Below are 22,056 nucleotides of genomic sequence, written 5' to 3' on the forward strand. Positions count from 1 at the left end.
CTGAGAATGATGGTTTCCAGCTTCATCCATGTCCCTACACGAACTCATCCTTTTTTATGGCTGCATAGTATTCCATGGTGTATATGTGCCACAGAAAATGTGGTACATATACACAATAGAGTACTATTCAGCCATGAAAAAGAATGAGATCCTGTCATCTGAAAAAACATGGATGGAACTGGAGGTCATTATGCTATGTGAAATAAACCAGGCACAGAAAAACAAACATTGCATGCTCTCATTTATTTGTGGGACCTAAAATTCAAAAGAATCAAACTCATGGACATAGAGAGTAGAAGGGTGGCTATGAGAGGCTAGAAGAGTGGCAGGAGGATAAGGTGGGGATGGTTAATGGGCACAAGAAAGTAGAGAGTATTAATAAGTCCTAGTGTTTGCTAGCACAACAGGGTAACTCCAATTAATAATAATTGTACATTTTTAAATAACTAAAAGAGTATAGTTAGATTGTTTATAACATAAAGGATTAATGTTTGATGGTATAGATCCCTCATTTTACATGATGTGATTATTACACATTGCATGGCTGTACTGAAACCTCTCATGTACCCCACAAATATATAAACATACTAGGTACCCACACAAATTAAAATTTAATTTTTAAAGCCTACAACAGATTAAAAAAATAAAAACAAAACCCTCCCCTCCTCTTTCCCTTCTCCCTCCCCATCCTTTCCCTCCTCCCTCCCCCTTTCCCCTCCACAATGTTCCCAGGTTAATGACAGTTTCTTCATCAAGAGAAAAAAACAGAGAAATACAGTTAGCCCTGAGGGACTGGCACATTTCCCTAAGTAAACGCATGGGAATATCATTGGCACTCGTATGTTTATTGCAGCACTATTTACAATAGCATAGTCAGGGAGCCAACCTAAATGTCCACCAACAGTTGAGTGGATAAAGAAAATATGGCATAGATACACCATGGAATACTATGAAGCCATAAAAAAGAATGAAATCATGTCCTTTGCAGCAACATGGATGGAACTGGAGGCCATTATCTTAAGTGAACTAACACAAAAGCAAAAAAATCAAACATTGCACGTTCTCACTTATAAGTGGGAGCTAACCAAATGGCACACATGAACATAAAGATGGAGAAAAACAAAGCTATCATATGAAGTCTGGGGACTCCACAGAGGGAAGGACTGAAAATTACTTGCTGAGTACAATGTCCAATATTTGGTTGATGGGTACACTAGAAGCCCAACCCCCACCATTACACATGTAATACCCATGTAACAGGCACATATACCTCCTGAATCTAAAATAAAATAATTAAAATTAAAGAATTTCAAATTAAACAGACTTAGCTATTATTTTTTAAAAACCTTTTAAATGAAAACTGCTAATCTAGGAATTCCTCCATTGCTTCTAATTACATGCTAATGAATATGAAAGCAGTGACACAGGATAAAATCATTTCTTTTTCCTGTAACCAGATTCAGTTAGCTGGGGAGCTGCCAAGCATTTTCTGTGACATGAAACAAAACCCTGGAACATAGCTATAAATGTATCCCCATACAATGTCTGCTAAGAATGAATGCTCTGTGATTTTTCTTTTTTGAACTTAAATAATATGGCTCTCTCCAAAAGCATTTCAATGGTGCTGGGAGGCCAACCTGCTATTTCCAGATAACCCTAGGAGATCTTGGGTTACCTCCTATTCTGGCTATCTTTTGGCCCAGGGAAACCTTAGGGGATTTCTACCCCACTTCAGTAGCTCCTCAAGCAAGCCAAATTGGTTACTAGTCCCCAAAACTGGTTCCAAATGACAAAGAACCACAGGGTTAACTTAATCCCATTGCCTTCCCCTCACTTGGGTGACTGTTCCATTGATTATTTCTTCCTTTTCACACCTCCATCTCTCCCCTTCCATTGGCTTTTCCCTCTGAGCCTATAAATAGACTCAAGTCTTCCCTTATAAAATATTTTATTGGAATACTAAGCTGCCTTCTCATCTCCTTATTTTCTCCTACAAATTTATTGATGGAATAGCCTATATATATGAGCTCTACCTCTTCATCTCCCTTAATACCTAATTACCAGGATGCAGCTATCTCAGCTCCCTTTATGCTGCTTAGCTAACACTAACCTGGAAGCCACCAGCCACCTTGTCACTGCTGTTTTAAAGATCTTTGTTCACTCCTTACCCTTTTGCTTTATGACATTAAAATTGTCTTCCTAATAAAAATAAATGAATAATAAAGAAAAAGGAAATAGGAAAGAAAAGAAAGGAAAAAAGAAAAGGAAAAGGAAAAGAAAAGAAAAGAGAAATAAATTGTCTTTCTTTGCCTGCTACAGCCACCCTTTTCCTGGGTTTTGCTCCCAACTCTGGCTATTCTTTCCTGGTCTCATTGGTGATACTTTCATTAACCTCCTACTCATCAACATCTATATCCCCACAGCTTTGGCCTTAAAGTTTCTCCTTACTCTACTCACTCGCCCTGGGTGATCTCAACCATTCTTGGGGCTTCCCTAAACTCTCTTCACTGATGTCTCCCAAAACTAAAACCACCAACTTCTCTCCCAGGCTCTAGACTCATATTTCCAATAGCGCACCTTGCCTCGCTATCCAGAAGTCCCACAGGCTCTTAAATGTGCCCCCAAATGACTCATTATCTTGGCCTCCAAATCTGCTTCTTCTCTTATATTGTCTCAATGTGATTTTCATCCAATCACTTGCCAAAACTTGAAAAACTCTATAATCTTTTATTTTCTCCCTTATTCTCTACAGGTAATCTATGACATATAAGCCCTGGATTCCATCTCCAAAATGTCTTATATCCACACATTCCCCATGAATTGTCCGAGTTCAGCCCCTGAATACCTCTTGCTTGACCTAGTCCAATAATCACTAACTCATCTCTCCTTCTCTTCTCCCTTTCCCTTCTTCCTCTTCTGCTTCCCTCCCCTCCTCTTTCCCTTCTCCCTCCCCCTCCTTTCCCTCCTCCCTCCCCCTTTCCCCTCCACAATGTTCCCAGGTTAATGACAGTTTCTTCATCAAGAGAAAAAAACAGAGAAATACAGTTAGCCCTGAGGGACTGGCACATTTCCCTAAGTAAACGCATGGGAATATAATGCAACAGAAAATGGACTGTGACTTGCTGGCCTAAAAAATAAATTAAAATTTCGTTGGCTTTTCAAATGAGGTCAAATGTGATTGGGCTCCAACCCAGCTCACGTTTACTCATTTCCTCAGATAATTCTAAAACATGCACCACTGTCAGCCACAGAGCATTCTCACACTTGTACAGGGGCAGTCCTCACTGCCTGAATGTACTGTACCTCACTCTTTTCCCACCAAGCAGATGCTCTCTCGTGGCACAGCTCAAATATCATCTCATATAGGTTATCTCCTGACTTATATATAACTCCTCCTGCAATTATCATCACTTCTGTGTTAGTCCATTTTGTGCTGCTATAACAAAATACTACAGACTGGGTGGTTTACGAAGAATGGAAATTTATTTCTCACAGTTCTGGAGGCTGAAAAGTCTCCAAGATCAAGGTAATAGCATCTGGTGAGGGCCTTCTTGACGTGTCCTCACATGGCAGAAGAGCAGCAGAGCATGAATCCACTCCCAAGAGTTGTTTTTATAGTGACATTAATCCATTCATGAGAGCAGAGCCCTATGACCTAAACACCTCCCTTTGGCCCCACATCTCAATAATGTTGCATTGGGGATTACGTTTCCAACACATGAATTTTGGAGGGCACATTTAGACTACAGCAACTTCCTTTAGCACTCCCACAGAACTCCAGCTGTATTCCTCTCCTACCACTTAGTACTTGATTACCATTCTGTAATTGTGGCTGCAAACCCAGCACAGTGCTTAGACCATGGCGGGGGGCGTGGTGGGGGGCCGGCAGGGATACACCCTCAGTAAACACCCTTTCACTTGCTAGGGCTGGCCCAAGTAAAGAGAGGATTTTGCTGTAGAAGCCTTAGGCCTGTTGCCTACATCAAACACAATGGAGCATGATGATTTATTGAGATATTAATTTGTACTTTCTTCCTGCTGCTATTGCTACGATCAGCATTTTTCCCTTCTCCCTTCCAATAACATAGACAACTTTATGTTTGGAGTTTCTGAGTCCTTGGCAAGAGTCACACTCCATTTCTAATAATTTTGTGAATTTCAGGGTAATAAATTGAAGTTTCAAGGTACTTACAAAAGTTCCCATCCAGACAGCGTTTTGTGAAAGAAAGCCTATGCCAAAAGGGAAAGGACAGGAATACTCTCCAGAACAGGAAAGGAATGAGTTTAAGGGATTGTGTTCTGTCAGAAACACAGACCTCATTCCCACCCGTGCCTGGGTAGGTGGGAGCTGGTGGGGAGGTCTTCCAGAAAGCCAACAGTAGATGGACATGGTGCATTGTCTCTCAGGGTGGTCGTCAGTGGGTGAAGAGCTGGGAGGGTCCTCTGACAGCCTAGTTGCTGGGGATCATGTCTTCAGCAGCAGCATATCGGAATGTGCAATGGTCATGACAGAGCCAACTGTGGGGAGTGGACTGGGCCCCATCCCAAATTTATGGCACTGTACCAGCCTGGGATTCTTGTAGTATCCTATGGAGTGGGAAAGGGTATCAGTAATGATTGAGATTTAATTTTCCCACCAGTCAGGTAGTTAATTCAATATAGAAAAATAAAGGAATGTGACCTAAAAGAGAATTGTGCTCTAAAATTAATGTCTACTACATAATGCTCACTCCGACCCCCAGGAAAAGTACAGGATCTCTCAGGGCAGCCCTGAAACAGCTTTGGGACATAACATTGACCTATTCTTGTTTTGAACACACATTATCTAATATGTCAAGATGTCGTTACAGGGGCAACAAAATTTCTTGCATATATATTTCTGTTTAAACCTATTAGAAAGTCTTCTTTTGGTGTATGCTATGATATATCTCTTCAAATCCTATTAGTTCAAAAAGCTAAAGGCAGAAGCAATCCAGGGTGACCAATTTCAGCTTTGCTGGATACTGAGACATAGGAAGGAAGCCGACATCTGGGGAAGTACAGTTCTCAAACATGGCCACAAGGTGGCAGGGTGACTCTGCACGCCAGAAGCATGTCATCCAATATGTGGCTGTTCTGGAATCCACAGAGAAAGAGAACCCGGGAGACAGGCAATATAGAATAATTGGAAAGCCTGTATCTAGAGGACTTTTCCACTGAGTAGTGGATTCTCATATTATTAATGTACTCATCTTCTAGAGGCAAACCCTCCAAGAGCCTCTGTGAGGCCTTAGCAGCTTTCAGATGCGGATTCCCCAGCTCCAAGATCAGCCTCAGCTGCAAGGCAGCTCAGGCCTATAATCTCAGCTACTCGGGAGGCTGAGGTGGGAGGATCACTTGAAGCCAGGAGTTCGAGACCAACCTGGCCAACATAGCAAAACCCTGTTTCTACTGAAAATACAAAAAATTAGCTGGGCAAGGTGGCCCACACCTGTAGTCCCAGCTACTTAGGGAGGCTGAGTTGGGAGGATCACTTGAGCCCAGGAGACAGAGGTTGCAGTTAATCAAGATCGCACCACTGCACTCCAGCCTGGCCAACAGAGCAAGACCCTGTCTCAAAAAAAAAAAATCAGCCTCTCATACTCAGTGGAGAATCATGGAAATCTGTTAGGATCAACTCCTATGCGGAGGCCTGGCCCTGCTCACTAGCACAGAGTTACCACTGAACAGAGGTATCATTTGAAACCCCCTCAATCTCAAAGTCCTGTCTTCAAACAGAAGAAAGCCAAGCTCAATGTCAAACTCCTCATCAAATGCAGGCTCAACTGCCTCAGTCAAGGGGAAGTGGCCTATTATCTTCAAATCACTTCCCTTGCTCCTCCTATCAGTAGGGGTTAGTGTACTGTCTGTAGGGGAGGTAGGAGAGATTGGAAAATCTGCAGAGCAATCAGAAAATTAGCATGAAATCATGACAGAAAATAAAAACCTAACTGGATACTAATTTAAGGCCACAAAAAATTATTCATAGAAGCTTAGAAAATCCTAATGAAAGAAATTAAGATAGACATAAATAAATGGATGTAAAGGTTACCTATGACTGAATGGCTAACAAGCTTGTCTCCCTAGCCCTCTCATCAATTCCGTAAGCTGCCATATAACTTTATAGTTGAGAATTTTTTCTTAAAGTAGTTGAGTAGGTTGTATCGTCTGCAATAAAAATCCTGGTTATTGCAACAGAAGACAAGGAAACAAATAGAATTAGCAAATCACTCTAGAGAAAAAAGCAAATCAATGGGAGGTGGAGTAGAAAGGAAAATGAGGGACCAGGGAAGGAATGTAGGAGAATGGCTACAGGATTTCAGAAGGCGCACATTTAATACTCAACTTTATACTATTTATGTTACCAAGATATAAACTTCTCCTATCCCTCCAAACCATCAATTGGTTTTCTACATATTCAAATGCCTTTCAAGTGAATGGACTGCTGATGTTTCTGTGAATTAAGGAAAATGGATTCCTTTTCCTTTGCCAATCTGGGCCATTGCAATGCAGACACAAGAGCAGCCACTGGCCGTAAAGTACAGCGATCAACACACGCAGGTGGAGGCACAAAGAGGTAGAAGGGACCATGAGAAATCAACCCCCAGGAATTCAACTTCTATGATTTGTATGAAGGATATGGGAGTAAAGACTTGAGCTGACCTCTGGGTTATACAAAGATAAGCTGCTCCTAGACCAGTGGTTTTCAAACTTTAGCAAGTACCAGAATCACCCGGGGGGCTCATCAAAACACTGATTGCTACGCTCCACCGGGTTTCTCAATCAGTGGATCTAAGTTCTGATTAATTAAATTTCTAACAAGTTCCCGGTGATGGTAACATTACTAGTCCAGTAACCATACTTTGTAAACCACCATTCTAGGCCAACGAGAGTGGATCTTACTCACCTGGGACATGTAAATTGAGAAAGACAGGAAAAGTTTCTGTGAGCCAGGTAGGAAAATTTTTGTTCCATTATCTATAATTTAAAATGCATTTTTTTTTTTTTTTTTTTGAGACGGAGTCTTGCTCTGCTGCCCAGGCTGGAGTGCAGTGGCGCAATCTCGGCTCACTGCAAGCTCCACCTCCCAGGTTCATGCCATTCTCCTGGCTCAGCCTCCTGAATAGCTGGGACTACAGGTGTCCACCACCACACCCGGCTAATTTTTTGTATTTTTAGTAGACACGCGATTTCACCGTGTTAGCCAGGATGGTCTCGATCTCCTGACCTCGTGATCCGCCCGTCTCAGCCTTCCAAAGTGTTGGGATTACAGGCGTGAGCCACTGCGCCCGGCCTAAAATGTATTTTTGTAGAAAAGTTTTGTTTGATTTTGTTATCAATGTGCTGCTGATCAAAGTATAAATTGGTACAATCCTTCTGCAGGGAAATTTGGCAACATCAAAATATTAAATGAGTATATCCTTTGACTCAGCAGTTCTACACCCAGAAGAAGTAAACAGTGTAAAAGATAAATTCAGGAATATTCTGGCAGTATTTTTTGATCTTTTAAAAATCCCTAAATGGCCATTAAAAGGTGATTGATAAAATCGATCATAAAAAAATAAGTCACCTGGCTGGGCACAGTGGCTCACGCCTGTAATCCCAGCACTTTGGGAGGCCGAGGCGGGTGGATCACGAGGTCAGGAGTTTGAGACCAGCCTGGCCAACATAATGAAACCCTGTCTCTACTAAAAATACAAAAAAAAATCAGCTGGGCATGGTGGCAGACACCTGTAATCCCAGTTACTTGGGAGGCTGAAGCAGGAGAATCACTTGAACCCAGGAGGAGGAGGTTGCAGTGAGCCGAGATCGCGCCACTGCACTCCTGCCTGGGTGACAGTGTGAGACTCTGTCTCAAAAAAAAAAAAAAAAAAAATCACCTTTCATGAGACAACATTTACAATGTACTATTTAGTGAAAAGGCAGGTCCTTATACACATTACTCCACTAGTCAGTGCTGCTCAAAGTAGCCGTCTACTAACTGTTTTTTGCTATTCTTAAAGCTATAAATCAGCACACACTGTCTTCTTCCTTGAAAATGTCTTATCACAGCAAATCATGCAACAATTTCTCTTAATATCTTCGTATGCAAAGTGGGTATAAAAGGTTGGGATTTATAAAAAGGTAAGTTTCTTTAAGACCTTAATGAAACTAAAACAAGTGCTTTGGAAACAGAAATATTTCCAAACACATGCCTGGTTTTATGGGAATGCTAGGCTATATACCATCATATATCAACACACATCTTTTTCAAACAATAGGTAATTGGAATACAGCAGTGTGTTTAATGAATAATTTTAAGAGAACAATGCAAAGCGCCAAGCAGTATTTATATACCAGTACAGCTGGATAGATGGATGGGTGATCTTGTATATCAAATGTGAATCGGGGCTGGGTGCTGTGGCTCACATCTGTAATCCCAACACTTTGGGAGGCCAAGGCAGGCAGATCACCTGAGGTCAGGAGTTCAAGACCAACCTGGCCAACATGGTGACACCCCGTCTCTATTAAAAATACAAAATTAGGAGGCATGGTGGCGCACACCTGTAATCCCAGCAGGAGAATCACTTCAACCTGGGAGGCAGAGGTTGCAGTGAGCCGAGATCACACCATTGCACTCCAGCCTAGGCAACAAGAACAAGACTCTGTCTCAAAAAAAAAAAAAAAAAAAAAACTAGCCAGGCGCGGTGGCTCATGCCTGTAATCCCAGCACTTTGAGAGGCCAAGGTGGGCGGATCACGAGGCCAAGAGTTTCAGACCAGCCTGGCCAACATAATGGAACCCTGTCTCTACTAAAAATATAAAAAATTAGCCAGGCATGGTGGCGGGTGCCTGTAATCCCAGCTACTCGGGAGGCTGAGGAAGGAGAATTGCCTGAACCTGGGAGGTGGAGGTTGCAGTGAGCCGAGATCGCACCACTGCTCTCCAGCCCGGGCCACAGTGCAAGACTCCGTCTCAAAAAAAAAAAAAAAAAAGTGAATCAGGACATCTAACCATGTAGTATACAGAGCTGATATGGATGCATCCTTCCCACTAAAAACACATGGAAATTCTAAATAAAATATAACCAATAAGCAAAATTTACTTCCAAAGAACAAGTATCTCCCAGATTCCAAAATTAAAAAAAAAAAAATCAAAGCCAGAGCTTCAGCAATCCACTGGAATTTTAGTTTCAGACTTAGAGGCTATGGGACTCCACAGGGAAAAAACAGAAATGGAAGCTCCACCTCCAACTCCCTGCAGGAATAAAGCCCTGCACCTTAAAGAACAGTCCTGTAAGTAAAAAGGAAACTGTACACAGCCTGCTCACCAGCCCAAAGAAAGAGCGAGGAAGCTGCTGAGTGCCCTGCTCCTTGAGTTTAAAATTTAAATTAAAAAAAAAAAAAAAAAAACACTGCTGGGTGCAGTGGCTAATGTCTGTAATCCCAGCACTTTGGGAGGCCGAGATGGGCGGATCACAAGGTCAGGAGTTCAAGACCAGCCTGGTCAATGTGGCAAAACTCTGTCTCTACTAAAAATACAAAAATTGGCCGGGCACAGTGGCTCACGCCTGTAATCCCAGCACTTTGGGAGGCCGAGACAGGCAGATCACCTGAGGTCAGAAGTTTGAGACCAGCCTGACCAACATGGAGAAACCCCATCTCTACTAAAAATACAAAATTAGATGGGCATGGTGGCTCATGCCTGTAATCCCAGCTACTCAGGAGGCTGAGGCAGGAGAATCGCTTGAACCGGGGAGGTGGAGGTTACGGTGAGCTGAGATCGAGCCATTGCACTCCAGCCTGGGCGACAAGAACGAGACTCCGTCTCAAAAAAAATAATAAAAATAAATAAAAAGCCACCCATAAGAAATAGAAATTTTGGGCTTGCACAGGATGAGGGGTCTAAATGTTTCCTCCATACAATTTTTAATACTCCAAGATGAATTGTTACTATAAAAAGTGATCCAGGACCACCATAATTCCTAGGGATACAGTAAGCACAACATAAAAATCTCCGTCCTTACAGACAGAGATTGAAATAAATAATTTTACAGCTCAAAGCTTATGGAAAACTCACTGAAGATGAACTAGCATAATTAAATATCACAGAACACAGGAGGAAATGAATCACCATGAGGGTGAATCAGCAGACCTGAAAACTGACACCTTAAGAAGTGAAAACAATAGATGAATTAAATGGACTACAAAATAGTCAAGTTTTAAAATAATTTAGAAACCACGGTGAAGGAATAAGATACTCTGGCAAAGGGACAGATTTATTTTAAATAACCAAATAAAATTTTATAAATAAAAACTATTATTAGTGGAAAACAAAACTACTGCTAGATTAAATAATATAACAGAGCTACCTTTAAAAAGAACTACTGGGCTGGGCCGGGTGCGGTGGCTCACGCCTGTAATCCTAACACCTTGGGAGGCCGAGGTGGGCGGATCACCTGAGGTTAGGAGTTGGAGACCAGCCTGGCCAACATGGTGAAACCCCATCTATTCTAAAAATACAAAAAATTAGCCAGGCATGGTGGCGGGTGCCTGCAATCCCAGCTACTCGGGAGGCTGAGGCAGGAGAATCACTTGAACCCAGGAGGCGGAGGTTGCAGTGAGCTGAGATCATGCCTCTGCTCTCCAGCCTGGGCAACAAGAGCAAAACTCCGTCTCGGAAAAAAAAAAAAAAAAAAAAAAAAAAAAAAAAAAAAAAGAACTACTGGGGTCGCGGGACACCGGGCATAGAGGGCGGTGGTGGTGGGCAGCTGCGGCAGAATGTTGGCTACCAGGGTACTTAGCCTAGTTGGCAAGGGAGCAATTTTCCACCTCGGTGTCTGTACGAGCACACGGAAATGTTGTGAAGAGCGATGACCATGCGCTCCCAGCTTATGTGGATCGACATGACTCTCCCTTACCCGATGTGGCCCATGCCAAGCACCTGTCTGCCAGACAGAAGGCCTTGAAGGAGAAGGAGAAGGCCTCCTGGAGCAACCGCTCCACGGATGGGAAAGTCGAGTTGTATCGCATTCAGTTCAAGGAGAGCTTTGCTGAGATGAACAGGGGCGCGAACGAGCGGAAGACGGTTGTGGGCGCTGCCGCGTTCTTCCTTGGCTTCACGGCGTTCATTATCATCTGGGAGAAGTCCCGTGTGTACGGCCCCATCCCGCACGCCTTTGACAAAGAGTGGGTGGCCATGCGGACCAAGAGGATGCTGGACATGAGGTGAAGCCCTGCAGGGCTTCGCCAGCCAAGTGGGACTATGACAAGAACGAGTGGAAGAAGTGAGAGACGCTGTCCTGCTTCTGAGCCTTGCTCTGTCACCTCCATACTATAACTCCATGCCTATTTACTGGAAACCCGTTATGCCAAACGGCACCACTGCTAATAAATGACCAGTTTACCTGAAAGAAAGAAGAAAAAAAAAAGAACTACTGAAGTGAAAGAAAAATCTGGAGAAATTACCAGAGAGAAGGTGTGGAGAAGGGAAAAAGGAGAAATAAAGAATATGAATATGAATCAATGAATAGTTAACAGATAAGAAACACAGAAAGAGATGCTTCAGCATATGGCAGTTTAAAGAGGTCTAAGAAGGAAAGAAGGGAATGGGAGAGAGATAATACTCAAAGAGATGACTAAGAATTTTCCAGAATTAGAAAGTGAGAATTAAGACAGAACATGTCTAAATAAAATCAAATCCACACCTATACCCGTAATGGTTACATTTAAGATTAAAAAAAGAGAGAAATTCTTAAAATCAACCAGAGGAAGACAATTTATCTAAAAATAAATTATAATTCTCATCAGTGATAGATGATAAAGGACTAAAAAGTAATACATTAAAATGTTGAAGGGACTCTCATTTCTGGACAAGATGGAGTAAGTGCAAAAAACAAAAAGCTTCAAGAAAAGTCTGCTCTCTGTGCCTCAGGGCTTCTGACCTTTGGCACTTTTGATTTGGAGCTGGATAATTGCTGTAGGATCTTGTTCTCTGTATTATAGGATATTTAGCAGCATCCCTGGCTAGATGTCAGTGACAACCCTCCAGTTGTGACAATCAAAAATGTCTTAGACATTGGCAAATGTCATCTGGGGGAATAAAATTATCCCCAGTTGAGAATCCATCCCCTTAGCCAAAGGATGTGGAAGAGGGCAGTGCTGCAAGACAGAACCCTTGTGAATATACTCATTGTATTTTAAGCAAACACCACAAAAGAACCGCATCTCTCTGTATCCTCACCAGGCACTGTGAAGAGCCCTGTTGACCATCCTTGCCTGGCACTAACAGCAGAAGTAGCATGCCTTCCCCTCCTCACTGGAATGGATTGGAGCTCTGTTGACCATTCCTGCCCTAAACCAAGACAGGATCAGAAAAGAAGCAGTGCCCCTTCCTTTCTTCAATGGCATAGCGACCACAGAACCCACATGGACTGCAGGGAGAAGCGCTCTACCACCCTGCACTTACTAACTGAAGGACAGCAAGAGGCAACACCCTACCTCCTCTCGACTAGAGAGTGAGGAAGGATTATGGAGAAAAGGGGACTGGATAAAGAAATCTTATAAATCTGTGTATGAAGTCCTAAATATGCCCCTAAATGGTCCATGCATGAAATCAACTGGAGTCAACATAGTAAAGTTTTGGGAACTGAATTATGGTGAGAAATATCATACAGGTTTCAATTCACCTATGGATAACACACTATATAGAACAGGTCAGAATAGCAGGGCACAGGCTATAAAAACTAAATCAACATTCAAGCCACAGCCCACAAAAGTGAATAAGACATGAGTTTTGAGTCCAAGCAGGTTGATTGCCTCTAAACCAGAGTTTCATTATGTAATACTCAAAATGTCTAGGACACAATCCAAAATTATTCATCAAAGTTATTCATCATACCAAGAACAGGGAAAATCTTAAAGACAAGACAATCTACAGACACAAACACCAAAGCGACACAAATATTGGAATTTATGACAAGGATTTTAAAGCGGTTATCATAAAAATGCTCCAAGAAATTATGAACCCTCTTCAAACAAATGGAAAAACCAGTGGGCTCAGAAAAATACTCAAAATATAAAGAACAAAATTGAAAATAATAGAACTGAAAAATACAGTAACTTAATTTTTTTTAACTCACTAGCTGGGCTTAATGGCAGACTGGAGATGACAGAGGAAAGAGATCAGTGATCTTGAAAATATATCAATAAAGCCGGGCATGGTGGCTCACGCCTGTAATCCCAGCACTTTGGGAGGCCAAGGCGGGCAGATCACGAGGTCAGAAGATCGAGACCATCCTGGCTAACACGGTGAAACCCCGTCTCTACTAAAAATACAAAAAATTAGCTGGGCGTGGTGGCAGGCCCCTGTAGCCCCAGCTACTCGGGAGGCTGGGGCAGGAGAATGGCGTGAACCCGGGAGGCAGAGCTTGCAGTGAGCCAAGATCTCACCATTGCACTCCAGCCTGGGCGATAGAGCAAGACTCCGTCTCAAAATAAAAGAAAAAAACAAAGAAAAGAAAATATATCAATAGAAATTGTCTAATCTGAACAGTAGAGAGACAAGTTTAGGAGGAAGGTATGAACAAAGACTCGGAGCTGTGGGACAATAACAAAAAAATCTAACATTTTTGTTATCAGAATCTCAGTAGGATAACAAAGAATTCAGGACTGAGAAACTATTTCAAGAAATAATGAAAATATCCCAAATTTGGGGAAAGACATAAATCTAGAGATTGAAAAACCTAACTAAACTTCAAACACGAGAAACCCAAAGAAATCCATACCCAGACATATCATAATTAAATTTCTGAAAATTTAAGACAATAAAAAAATCTTGAAAGCAGTCAGACAGCAATGATAAAGTGTACATAGTGGGATAACAATTCAAATGACACTGGATTTCACATCTAAAATTATAGAGGCCAGAAGGAAGTGGCACTTTTTCTTTTCTATTAATAGATTTATACTTAAATATATGTCAAGCAGAATGCCAACAACTCTACTAAAATATCATTCATGAAATACAACACTAAATAGTAGATATTATTATAAAAATGAGGAAATAGGTTTCAGCAAACTTTATTTTGTCCAATATAATATATTCTCCAATGCAAAATAGCATTGGGTTTATAATGGCTTATTTTTTCATTACAGTTCTTATCTTTTTCAAACGTCTGTCTAAGCCCATAGACTTTATGATCAGTGTTTTGTTCCTGGTCCAATTGGTGGTGGTGTTTTCCCTAACATTTCCATGATTGTGCACCTGCTTTGGGCCTATCAATGTTAGGAATAGCCTTAAAGTGAGAATAAGGAAAAAGAATTTGATCTATATTGTCTGTCTGAGAGTAGTCAGGGTCTTCACCCTCAGCCAAAGGACAAACTGTCACTGCACGTAGTGGGTCTGAGATGTGTATTCAGATTTATATGTTTATGGTATCAGATAGGATCCGATTCTCCTTTACACTCAGAACAATCTGTATAACTCTATGTGTTTTTCTTCTTTTCCATTTCTACCAAATCTGCACCACATTTTCAGATCCTATGATTATTTTGTTGGGGTGGAAGTGGCACATTTTTCAAGTGCTAAAATAAAGCAACTGTCAAGTCAGAATTCTATACCAGTGAAAATGTCCTTCAAGATCAAAAGGGAAATCGACATTTTTAGATGAAGGAACACTAAGAAAACTTGTTGCCAGCAATCCTACTCTAAAAGAATTGCTAAAGGAAGTTATTTGGACAGAAGGGAAATATTATAAGAGAAATCTGGATCATCAGGAGTGAAAGAAGAGCAACAAAGATGATAAATATCTTGGTAAACATAATAAACCATTCTTCTCATGAATTCTTTAAAATATGTTTGATTCTTGAAGGCAAAAAGTATGTGTATTCCTTTGCTAGGGCTACCATAACAAAGTACCACAAACTGTGGGGTTCAAACAATAACATTTTCTCATATTTCTGGAGATCAGAATTCCAAGAGCAAGGTGCCAGCAAGGTTGGTCTCTTCTGAAGCCTTTCTCTTTGGCTTGTAGACGGCCATCTTCCTCCTGTGTCTTCACATGATCCTCTCTGTGTCTGCGTCCAAGTCTCCTCTTCTTATAATGACACTAGTCATATTGAATTAGGGCTCGCTCTAATGACCTCGTTTTAACTTCATTTTAACTGAATTACCTATTTAAAAACCCTAGCTTCAAATACAGTCACATTCTGAAGTCCTGAGGATTAGTACATCAACATATAAATTTGGGGTGTATACAATTTGGCCCATGAGAGAATATGAATATAATATATACCTAAAAATAGAGGAGCAGATAAAGGGACTTATATGGTGGTAAGAATTATATATTCCATTGAAGTGGTGAAATATTGATTCTAAGTAGACAGTGAGAAGTTCAGTATGTGCAGTGTAGTTCCTACTCCACTTAAAAACATACAAAATATGGCAATAAATAAAATATCAAAAATGTGTAAATAATCCAAAATAAGATAGAGAAGGGAAAATAGAATAACCAAAAAAAAAAAAAAATCATGACCAATAGGTCTTATCCCAGCAATGTACCTTTGGTTAACAATAATAGCATTGATTATTCTATCAATGACTCATTTCCAGTGTAAAATGGCAGACTGAACACATGCTTTTATTTCTATTGCTGCGCCTCAGATTTCATAGATAAAAGTATTTTTTTAAGGTAAAAACCAACATCGACAAAAAGAGCAAGGGAGAAACAGTAGCAGATGAGAAAGATCAACACATTTTTGGAAGATGAGAAGGATATAGCTAGAAACTATGTCTCACCATCTTTCTTCACTCTGCAAGGCACCTACACAGGGGAAATGCCACAACAGGCTAGCTGATTCATGCAGCAGAATCCCAGAATGGTTCTGTCATTGTAAGTGCCTGTTCCCTCAGAAGGTGGGGAACAGAGATAGGGCTGAAAACAGGAGAATTGGCAGAAAGGATGTATGGAGAGCCAAGCCTCCACCAGATCCAGCAGCCAACAATGAAGCCAGAGGACTATTCCCTTCCTAAGTGTCATGGATTGAATTATGTTCCCGAAAATTCTTATGTTGAAGCCCTGACTCCACTGCCTCCGAATACAACTATATTTAGAGATGGGGCCTTTAAAGAGGTAGTTCAAATTAAATAAGGTCATAAGGGTGGGACTCTAACTTAATAGGACTGGTGGGCTTACATAGAGAGGAAAAAACACGAGAGCTTTCTCTCCTCCACCCTGGTAAGGACACAGAAAGAAGGTGCCACCGGCAAGCCAGGAATATTAAAAAGGGTTGGGGTATTTATAAGTTGTGTTTGGCCTCACCAAACACCAACCCTGTTGGCACCTCAGTCTTGGACTTATAACCTCTAGAACTGTAAGAAAATATATTTGTGTTGTTTAAGCCACCCAGACAGTGGTATTTTGTTATGGGAGTCCCAGCTGACTAATACACCACGTCTACAGGGACCTCTGTTTAATTTCTGGAGAAATAAAAGCAGAGAGGCTGTGGGTTTGGAAACCAGGCATCCCACGTGGCAAGAATGAGGTTCTGTACCAAAAATGGAGCATTCAGGACAAGTCCATGATAATAAAAGGGAAGTCTGCCAGGCCTCTTCACCTCCTGGATTCGCAAAATAATGACAACTAGGCTTATGCCCATGAGCACTTTCAGGGAGAGAGACAGAGACAGGAAATTGGAATCTTCAACTGTAAAGAAGATTACCGGGCCCAGAAAAAATACAGCAGCTTCTCAAATAATGTTGTTTTGTTATAACGTTTTGATGAGAACAAAACACTCTATTCCCGACACCAGAGCCACTGTCTGTGTGGAGTTCATGTCCTGCCCATGTCTGCACAGGTTTTCTCTGGGTACCCCAGTTTCCTCGCACATCCCAAAAATGTGCACATGAGGTGAACTAGCATGTCCACATGGTCCCAGTGTGAGTGAGTGTGGCTGTGTGTGAGTGCCCTGAGATGGGATGGCATCCTGTCCAGGGCTGGTTCCAACCTTGTACCTGAGCTGCCAGGACAGGCCCCAGCCACCCACAACCCTGAATGGGAATAAGTGAGTTGAAAAATGAATGAAGAAATAAAAACAAATTATTATAAAATAAAAATTCATAAAGTATATGATAATCATACCAATGCACAAAAATAAATGATGCACTATGAAAGCACTCAGCAAGCCCTTGTTTGCTTTTTGAACTATGGGGTGGCAGGAAGTGCTCCTGACAATTTTCACTCTGCAAAAGTTAATTCATTGATTTGGCCCACCACACTACAAGCCACTATTACTCACTGATTCACCAAAAATTAGATAAATAATTATCTTACTTGTTTTTATTAATCTTTCTTAAATGTATATGTAGCTCACGTTTATTTCAATGTTTAATATTAAAGGGCTTGGGGTCTTTATTTAGAAGTTTTGTGACCAGAAATACACCATAGAAACTTAGCTCGTTGTTGTTGTTGTTGTTGTTGTTGTTGTTAAGATAGAGTCCTGCTCTGTTGTCCAGGCTGGAATCAATGGCATGATCTCAGCTCACTGCAGCCTCAGTGTCCCTGGGCTCAAGCCATCCTCCTACCTCAGCCTCCCAAGTAGCTGGGACTACAGGCATGCACCACCAAGCCTGGCTAATTTTTGTATTCTTTTTGTAGAGACGAGGTCTTTCTATGTGGCCCAGGCTGTTGTCAAACTCCTGGGCTCAAGCAATCCACCTGCCTCCACCTCTCAAAGTGCTGGGATTACAGGCATGAGCCCCAGCCAGGAACTTAACTCTTGTTTACATCAATTACTCTATGGTAAAATTGGCTTTGTTGTATGTTGTTTCACCTAAAGTCACAGGTTCTAAGAACCTATCAATTATATTAAGTGAAGACTTACTACATCTACAAATACCAAGAGGGGGCCACAGTGAAATGGAATCCTGAATAACCACCCTGAAGTGACACAGCAAGTAAAGCAGCCCACAACCCTGCCCTTACAAGCTGTTTTGGTGCCCCACTCTCAAATGTGAAAGAACCAGCAAGGATCACACTTCATTTTTCAAGATGCTAGTGGAAGATTTCTTCCAGAATAACCTATGACAGACTAAAAGCGGTTTTCCATTTTTTCGGTTTTAGGGCTCTTTTCTACTTTGAAATTTTAAGGACCCCAAAGCACTTTAGTTTTTGTTTTATTTATTGATATTTACCACATTCAAAATTAAAGATGAGAAATGTTTAAAACAGAAGCATATACAAGCACAAGTTTGATTAGCCACAGGGTGATGAAGTCATAGCTCCTCATGCCCCCTCTGCAAATTTTAGTGTACACTCAATAAAATGAGAGTAAAAAGACAAATACATTCTTATTATTATGAAAGTAGTTTTGACCTTGCAGACCCTCTAAAAGTCTTAGGGACCACCATTACCTTGAGTTCACACTTTGGAAACTGCTGGAGTGAAGGATGGGATGCAGGAAAAAATGGCAGCCTCACAGTAGATAAACAGAATGAATTGGGCAAACATTAAAATACTTATTATAGCCGGGCACCGTGGCTCACGCCTGTAATCCCAGCACTTTGGGAGGCTGAGGCGGGTGGATCACGAGGTCAGGAGATTGAGACCATCCTGGCTAACATGGTGAAACCCCGTCTCTACTAAAAATACAAAAAATTAGCTGGGCGTTGTGGCGGGCGCCTGTAGTCCCAGCTACTTGGGAGGCTGAGGCAGGAGAATGGTGTGAACCCAGGAGGTGGAGGTTGCAGTGAGCCAAGATCCTGCCACTGCACTCCAGCCTGGGAGACAGAGCGAGACTCCACCTCGAAAATAAATAAATGAATAAAATAAAATGCTTATTATATATAAGCCGTCACCATGCATATTCAATAGAAAACAAAATTGAGGAAATATCTGCAAAGTAGTTCTTTCCTTCAAGGAGAATATAGACTAGAATAAGGCCAAACAAGAAAAAGTATATAAGAGATATGAATAAAATGAGTGACGGATTCTGAATGGGAGAGTTGACAAAGATTTCAAAGAGAAAACAGAACAGCATGGGACTCGGGCCACAATGCAGAAAAGAACCCTTTTTAATAAAGTGAGTTCAGACTCTTCTCTTTGTATTCATTTTATATAGACCAATTTTCTCCGATAAAATTAAAATGTTTGTCTCCAGGATCCAACTGACTTCATAAAGAGTGGGATAGTCTTAAGTTGATTACAAACAGTGTTCAGAGTTTCAAGAAATGGACATGGAATCAAATCAGTACTTTCCATTAACCAAACTCTTGAGAATAGTTTCATATTTTAAACTCTAAGACAATCATCTTAAAGCAAGAATTCAATCAGCAGCTTATTGTCACATGGAACAGTATCATAAAGCAGTCAGTCACTGTCCAGTTTCTAGATTTCTATCACATTATGTTTGCTTTTTGTTTTTTGAGACAGGGTCTCGCTGTGTCACCCATGCTGGAGTGCAGTGGTGCCATCTCAGCTCACTGCAACCTTTGCCTCCCAGGCTCAAGCGATTCTCCTGCCTCAACCTCCCGAGTACCTGGGGTTACAAGTGTGCACCACCACACCTAGCTAATTCTTCTTTTTTGTATTTTTAGTAGAGATGGGGTTTTGCCATGTTGGCCAGGCTGGTTTTGTACTCCTGGCTTCAAACAACCTGCCCACCTCAGCCTCCCAAAGTACTGAGATTACAGGCATTAGCCACCACAACCAGCCTCTATCATGCTTTTTTTAAGTGCAAAGCAATAGCTTGAAGTAGATAAAATCATTAAGAGTATACAACATAAGCATATTAAAACTTTACACTGCATTCCAGGCTGGGCAACAGAGTAAGACCCTGTCTCTTAAGAACAAATTAAAAATAAAAAAATAGGCCAGGCACAGTGGCTCACACCTGTAATCCCAGCACTTTGGGAGGCTGAGGTGGAAGGATCACGAAGTCAGGAGTTCGAGACCAGCCTGGCCAACATAGTGAAATCCCGCCTCTACAAAAATACAAAAAATTAGCCGGGCATGGTGGCAGGCACCTGTAATTCCAACTACTCAGGAGGCTGAGGCAGGAGAATCGCTTGAACCCAGGAGGCAGAGGTTGCAGTGAGCTGAGATCGTGCTACTGCACTCCAGCCTGGGCGACAAAAATGAAACTCTGTCTCAAAAAATAAATAAATAAATAATAAAAAAAAATAGAGCCTTAAAACTTTAAGTAATACCCTATCCCCATATAATGTCTCACACATTGGCAAGGTACCCTAAAACAATCCATTTTCTCCCATGAAAAAACAGTTGTTCTTTGGTATCATTCTTCCTCATTTGTCTCACTCTGTGCCCTTTAGCCACTTTCAACCTGAGTTTCAGAGTGTCATCCTGACTTCCTGTGTTTTTTAATTTTTCCAAAAATGAGACAATTTGAGTGTTTTCATTTTTATAAATCTGTAACGTTTTCATAAAATTCACAAAGCATACTGCCTTCTGCTTCTTCAGAGCTCACCACAGCAGCCTCTTATTCAGATGGACTTCCCCAATAGCAGCTCGAACACCAAAAATTACCCTTCCAGTACCATTGTTTCTACAGTGCAACAGCTCTCAGGTTGGAAAGAAGAGAACAATTTCTTCTCTGACGGAGGCAATTATTTCAGGCTTTACCACCTGCAATGGTTAATAGTAGGTGTCAACTTGACTGGATTGAAGGATGCCTAGATGGCTGGTGAGCAGTGTTTCTGGATGTGTCTGTGAGGGTGTTTCAAGAATGATGCAGGAGTCAGTGGCCTAAGAGAAGCAGACCAATCCTCAATGTGGATAGGCACCATCCAGTTGGCTGGCAGTCCTACTAGGACAAAGAAGGAGTGGGGGAAAAGATGGGGGATCCACTCTCTGCTCTCTCTCCCTGCCAGAGCAGGACTTTCTCCTCCTGCCCTTGGACATCAGACTCCAGGTTCTTCAGCTTTTGGATTGTTAGACTTGTACCAGCAAGCTCCTAGAGGCTCTCAGTCTTTTGGCCTCAGACTGGGAGCTGTACTGTTGGCTTCCCCAGTTTTGCGGCTTTCGGAATTGGACTGAGCCATGCTACCAGGCTCTGTGACAGCCATGCCACTGGCTTCTCTGGTTCTCCAGCTTGCTCATGACATATGCTGGGACTTTACCTTTGTGATCGTGTTAGCCAATTCCCCCCTAATAAATCCATTTTTATAGATATATCCTATTGGCTTTGTCCCTCTAGAGAACCCTGACTAGTACACCATCCCAATGATATCTAAAGTCTTAAAGAGGAAATGTAATACTCCAAATAAAAATCTAATTGAAGAAGTAGATATAAAAGTTTCATGGGGAGTATAGCAGACAGATTCTAAGATGGCTTATGATTACTCCCATCTCCTAGTACTCACACCCTTGTTTAATCCCTTCCTTTTGAGTTAAGAAGGAACCTATGACTTGCTACTAACCAAGAGAATACAGCAAAGGTGATGGAATGTCACTTGCATGATTCTATTACTAGGAGACTTTCTCCCTTGCTGGCTTTGATGAAGCAAGAGGCCATACTGGGAGGTTCACATAGAAGGGAATTGAGGGTAGCCTCTAGCTAAAGCCAGTAAGAAATTGAGGCCCTCAGTCCATCAGCCTGCAAGAGTCTGAATCCTGTCAATGCCCATGAGCTCAGTAGTGGATCTGCTCCACTCAAGCCTTCAGATGAGAGCCCAGCCATAGCTGACACCTTGATTGCAGCCAGCAAACTCCTGACCTACAGAGCTGTGGAATGACAGATAAGTGTTTTTTTAAGCTACTAGCTTTGTGGTAATTTGTTATGCAGCAATAGATAACAAATTTAGGGGAGTATAAAAAAAACACTGTAGAAAATATGACTGTGATTCTAATTATCACCACTAAAATCTAACAATTGATTTGGACTAGTTAGGAAAGATATTGTAATGCACTTCTAAAAAGTTTAAGAAATAGGATGATGGGGTTAGGGGAGAGGGGTCATCCTCTACCTTTTTCCTGTGGAGAAGAAAGGGAGGGCTGTTGAAGGCAGCCCAGCTGCTGAGGGCTCTGCAAACCTGACACTAATA

General features: G+C 41.6%; 1 protein-coding gene and 1 pseudogene across 3 annotated transcripts in view; one reads left to right on the forward strand and one right to left on the reverse strand.

Annotated features, from left to right (window-relative positions):
* The window catches only part of SYT16 (synaptotagmin 16), a 307,169-nt gene that overhangs the window by 276,228 nt on the left and 8,885 nt on the right, over positions 1-22,056 (reverse strand). The window lies entirely within an intron of this gene.
* On the forward strand, positions 10,711-12,028 carry LOC129487792 (cytochrome c oxidase subunit 4 isoform 1, mitochondrial-like; annotated as a pseudogene).

Source organism: Symphalangus syndactylus, chromosome 8 (assembly GCF_028878055.3).
Source record: "Symphalangus syndactylus isolate Jambi chromosome 8, NHGRI_mSymSyn1-v2.1_pri, whole genome shotgun sequence".
Classification (NCBI taxonomy): Eukaryota; Metazoa; Chordata; class Mammalia; order Primates; family Hylobatidae; genus Symphalangus; species Symphalangus syndactylus.